The 5,676-nt window shown below is 40.1% G+C and overlaps 1 long non-coding RNA gene across 1 annotated transcript; it reads right to left on the minus strand.

Moving 5' to 3' along the window:
• Positions 1 to 1,783: 1,783 nt before the first annotated feature.
• Positions 1,784 to 4,016, minus strand: LOC148315728 (uncharacterized). The gene is made up of 4 exons (XR_015840638.1): positions 3,842 to 4,016; positions 3,062 to 3,181; positions 2,291 to 2,454; positions 1,784 to 1,949 (listed from the first exon to the last, which is right to left on the minus strand). It is a non-coding gene; the product is annotated as an uncharacterized LOC148315728 (long non-coding RNA).
• Positions 4,017 to 5,676: the final 1,660 nt, after the last annotated feature.

Here is a 5,676-nt window from a genome sequence, read left to right on the forward strand (position 1 = left end):
ATATATTAGAAGTCTTGTCTAATCAGCACACGTCTATCTAACTGCAATTTTAACATCTCGAGACACGACAGGATGAGCACACGATACGCATACCTCCATTTCTGAGTCTGTAAAGCCTGGAGGAGGCTGCTTCGATGTTTTAGTAGCATCATAAATTTATTGAATTAATTATATTTGAGGTTGGATTAGATTTTTACACATTTTAAGCCTTAGCCACCCAAAACAAAACATAAGCTCATGAATGAAATAAAACTAATTAATTTCGCCCATGCCAATTAATCTTCTGTAGACACGTGTTGTGACCAGTGTTGTTTTTGGCAGGCATTTTAGATTTTGTCCAAGTCATTTGGACAAAGTGCTGATTTGTTTACATCACATTTAGTCATCCCAATTCGTTATAGTTTTAGTCCAGTTTTAGTCAACGAATACTAAAAAAAGGGTTTTAGTCCAGTTTTAATCGACGGAAACGCAAAAAAAGTTTTACCCTAGTTTTCGTCAATTTATTCACAAAGGTTTTAGTCCAAGCGGCACGGTGGCCCAACTGGTTAGCATGATGGCCTCACAATATTGAGGTCGTAGGTACGATTCTGGCTCCGGCCTTCCTGCGTGGGTTTCCTCTGGGTAATCCGGTTTCCTCCCATATTCTTAAAACATGCATGGCAAGTTGCTTGGACACTCTAATTGCCCCGAGGCATGAGTGTGAGCGTGGATGGTTGTTCGTCTATGCATGTCCTGCGATTGGCTGGACACCAATTCAGGGTGTACCTCGCCTACTGCCGAAGACAGCTGGGATAGGCTCCAACACCCCCCGCGACCCTAGTGAGGAGAAGCGGTACAGATAACGGATGGATGGATGGATGGATGGATGGGTTTAAGTCCATTTGAGTTAAAACAAGGCATTCAAGGTTTCCACCCAATAACAAAGACTTTTGGATGGACTACTAAGGATTCTTCATTACAAACAGAAAAAAGTGGCAACAGTGGAATCAATACTCACTGCTCCAAAATAAGCAGAGAAGCAAAACATTTTGTTGGGCAACTGTTGTGGCTTTATTTCACTAAAAGCAACATAAAATAATTTATGAACCACATGCTAACAATTTTGTCTAGTCAACGAAAAAAATTCATGTACATCACGTCATGTTTTCGTCATAAAAGAACCTCGTATAGCTTGTCATCGTCATTAAAAAAGGGGCGTTAACGAAGTATTTTCGTCATAGTCATCAGTGACGAAAACAACACTGGTTGTGACTGATATTTCAGTCCCAGGTTGTCTCCTGAACACCACCAATTGGGCAAGGGCGCGCAGGAAAGCCTGGGGTCTTCTATTTTTACAGTATAGAAAGGCTAAATATCAAATTGAAACAGTGTTTTATATCATGAATATACAGGGTTGGTGCTGGTTCTGGTAGGGAAACCACAACATAAAGATGTCCTTAATTAGTCCCACAATGGGGATATTTGCAATATGGCATATGATGGCCTAACAGGGCCACCGCCCAGAAAGGAGTAACGCAGAACTTTGTAATACTGTCACTCCCTGACCAGTTCGTTGTTCCTGCAGAGCCAAACTTTGACTCAGACCCACAAATTTGAATTACAGATAGTGGACAATGGAGAACTCCCCCAGTCAGTCAGCATGTTCAACTTCCATAGAAACCTCACATACATTTATTAGATTGCCAAACTAATTGGAAACTACATCACCAGAACACCACAAGTGGGCTCTGTTATTGTACTTAAAGATGCATCTTACAAACCTGTGTTCTCCAAGGCCAGCTGGTCCATAGTCTTAAGTTATTTCTTCGCCAACATCAATGTCTCGGAGCGCAAACAGACAGAGGTGTGGTCTGTCCTCTGTTGTCATCTTCTTCATTTTACAGTTGGGGTGCATGTGGTCATCATTAACCAGTCTTCCCAGACTGCCATCTTCTTGAGCTGCATCAACACTTAAAATAGATTAAAAAAAAAAAAACAATTATTCAATCAATGTCAGAAATTAATCTTTGAGACAATCTTGTGTACACAAAACATAAAAATAGGAAATCCACAATTTTTAAATCTAAATCAAATCATACAAGAAATTTCTATTGGAATCAGACCCTATTAACAGCTTGTCTTTGAGACTTCATGATCTATATTTTCATTTGTACAGATTCAACGCATGAATAAAAGTAATTATACATTTTTGCTTAGAGAATGATTTTTCCCCTAACACTTATGGGATGAGTATGTGTTTATTTTTTTAAATAAAAACAAAAATAAGATAACATCTCAATCTTTGCCTCACCTCCAAGTTTTTTCTTGCCGGCGGAAGTCAAACAAAAAGACAGTGCCTCTTCCATCCATCTTCCTGCGTTGAGATTCATCAGAATCTATCAATTTTCCTCTGTACTCCATAATAAAGAATAAAGTCGTCTTTCCTGAAAGGGGCCTTGGTAAATACTCCTCGACCTAGTTAACAGGGAAATCAAGTTAGCTTCGTCATATTTTTAAGCACACAAATAAGGAGTCATCATATTCATTTGGGCCACTATACTAATGTAGGGTGGTTTGAAACATTGCTTCTTGTGAGGGATAGAGCAGAGCCCTTCTTTATGATTTTAAAGGAACAGACCAGCCAAAATTCATTTTCCAGCATTGCATTAGCCAGTATGTATTAGGACTGAAAGTACAAATGTCAATTGCACCTGGTTACGTAAAAAAAAAACTTTAAGATTATTTAGTTTCAAAACAATGACATACACTGTACACAGTCATATTGGATCGCGTCACGTGATCTCTGTGACGTATTACGTGCTTTACACTAGACTATCAATATCGGACTTGTTCACCGGTCTATTGTGGTATAAAAATGCCGGAGGGCGTCATCAAGTACAGCCTTAATTTAGATAGAACTCCTACCATCAGGTTTCACACTCACTGAAATAACTTGAAACTGACAAAAGTGGCAAAAGAAAAGGTCAAGACACTCTTAATGTAAAATAACCACTTAAAAAACGATGTCAGCTTGGTTATCAGAAAACAATAATATATCTTAGCAAAAGCGTTAACATCATACCTTTAAATTAGTTTATATACTTCGCTTCTAACTCTGCAGTCTTGTCCAGACCCTTGACTGCATGTTCAATAGTATCCTGCTTTGGGGACTTCCTGCATCTCAGGGAAGGCATTGTTTATTCTATAAAGAAAAAAGACAGTATTGTGTTGAGAATTATTAATACTATGGGCTAAATGGAGTTTTAACAATATCAGTGTAAGAAAAATAAATTATAAATTAAAAAAATATCAATTCCTCCATCCCAATTAACGATTTCAACCATAATAGTTTATATTGAAGTTTAAACAACAGACACAGACAGATTTATGCAGTGTGACTACAAAAATCTTACCAAAATTGCATTCACAGTAACCTTTGCTTTAAGAATCATGTAATTAACCAGTGAACATCGTGTCTTACACAAAAATTAATGACAGAAATTATCATGGTACTTGCATTCTGTTGTTCTATAACAAAAGTGCAAGCTGTTAGCTCCGCAAAGCTAACGCAACAAGCTAGCGTCCCTCGTGCTCACATTCAATGCAAACCTGACCACCGGATGACAATACGCGTCGGTTTAGTTCTTTAAATGAGTAAAAGCACCATGACGTTTTATAATTATTCAATGCTTAACTGGAGCTCGTCAATTATGTCAATGTAGGAGCACATGTTTGCTAGGCCAGTGTTGTAGGCCCACATCCATGGTGCTACTTTGTATAGTGTTTTCCACACAACTATCTCTAACTATGAACAAATGCACTCGACGCATGTTTTGAAAAAAACCCAACGAAAAACACTTACCTCTCCGTTTCAACAGCAGTTCGAACTTCGAAGTGGTGATATTCTCCAGCGTTAAGCACCTGCTCGAACTGCGAATAGGTAAAATTCAACAGCGTCTTTTTTCTGTCTTAATAAGGACGCGATGAGAGGAGGAGCGCTTGCCTTTTCGTCAGCACGCCCCGCGCGGGTGGTGCTGCTTTATCACTCTCTATCTGTGCCCGCCCGCCGGCATGTCGATAGAAAAATAATATTCCTTCAAACATTACTTTCATCTTCTGAACGTTTTGTAGTGAATTTAACAGGTTCACCACTTTTTTCAAATACACCAATGGAAAACAGGTCTTAATTGAGGAAACATACAAAGAGCGTCTCACAAACACCTTATGATGAGCAATGTAATTTGATCACGTTTTTTGTCACTGCCTGGACGTTGGGTTCACTGGCCTGGTGGCAGTGGCTTGTAGACACTGTCACTGAGTGGGAACGGATCTCAAGGTGGGTCAAACTAACCCAAGCAGTGGATCGGTCCGTTTTTTAAATTTATTAATTTTTTTATTTTATGTATTTATTTATTATTTAATACAAGGGCTTCGGCTCACTACCAGTGGGCGGGACCAAAGAATTTGGGTTTCCTTTGAGCTAGGAGGCAGTCAAAGGCAGTCCAATCCCCGGCAACATAAAGCGCCTAGCTCTGGGGACATGGAATGTCATTTCTCTGGTAGGGAATGAACCCGAGCTGGTGTGTGACTAGACCAGTGGTTCTCAATTATTTCCTGTCATGCCCCCCCTACCAAGAAGAAAACAATTCGCACCCCCCCACCACAATTTTCTTTTACATTTCGTACTAATGTACATGTTCTTTGCATATTAATGTTAGATTGTCAATAAAATATCTTACCTTAACAAAGCTAAATTGATAAAAATAAAATATCATTTTGAGAACGACTATTGTGAGGATCTCGAAACTCAGTACTCTGTGGTGCTAATATTGATGAGATGATAAATATGTTGAAGCCACAGAACAAAAAGATTAGATATTGTTTGGAAATTAATGACGTACATAAAGGAATATCAGCCTTGATTGGAGTACATTACTGCATTTAAATTTTTAATAAAAATGAAACAATTATTGATGTTATGACCACTATGAAGAATTTAAAAAACTATATATAGGGATAATTATAGTTTTCATTTTGTTATGTGTAGTCTGTTCATGTTGCATTATTTTTATGACAAAGACGATGGTTAATCGTAGGTTTGTTGCCCAAATGTACCATTACAACCTGATTAATGTTGAGAATGACGAACTCAAACTGGACACTGAAACGTAAAAACACATGGACTTCTTGCCCCTGTCCTCACACGTGCACACACACACACACCATACACGAAGATCCGGGAGGTAAGGACGGCTGTCCTACAGGATGCGGATGGAAGAACAACTGCAGCGGAACAATGCCAGGGATGTCTGGAGGGGCCTGAAGACCATCTCAGGCCACGGACAAGCAGGTAAGACCCAGAAGGGGGGGGGGCTTCAGTGGGCAAATGAGTTGAACCTATTTTTCAATAGGTTTGATCAAATGTCTGACCCCGCTCAGGCTTCCCTGATGCAGCCCCCACCCACCCCTCCTGCCACTGCGAACAAGACCCTCTCTCCCCCTCTCTCGCCCCTCTCTCTCTCCACAGGCTCCAGTTCCCAGCCTCATCAGACAACCACCACTTCCTCCTGCTCAGCCTTGTTCCTCACAACATCTCAGGTGAAGAACCAGCTGAGGAAGATGAAGGCGAGGAAGGCGGCAGGCCCAGATGGGATCAGCTCCCAGCTCCTCAAATCCTGCGCAGACCAGCTGTGTGGA

Source organism: Idiotropiscis lumnitzeri, unplaced genomic scaffold (genome assembly GCF_059441095.1).
Source record: "Idiotropiscis lumnitzeri isolate Australia: NSW breed Sydney's pygmy pipehorse unplaced genomic scaffold, RoL_Ilum_1.0 HiC_scaffold_48, whole genome shotgun sequence".
NCBI classification, from domain to species: Eukaryota; Metazoa; Chordata; class Actinopteri; order Syngnathiformes; family Syngnathidae; genus Idiotropiscis; species Idiotropiscis lumnitzeri.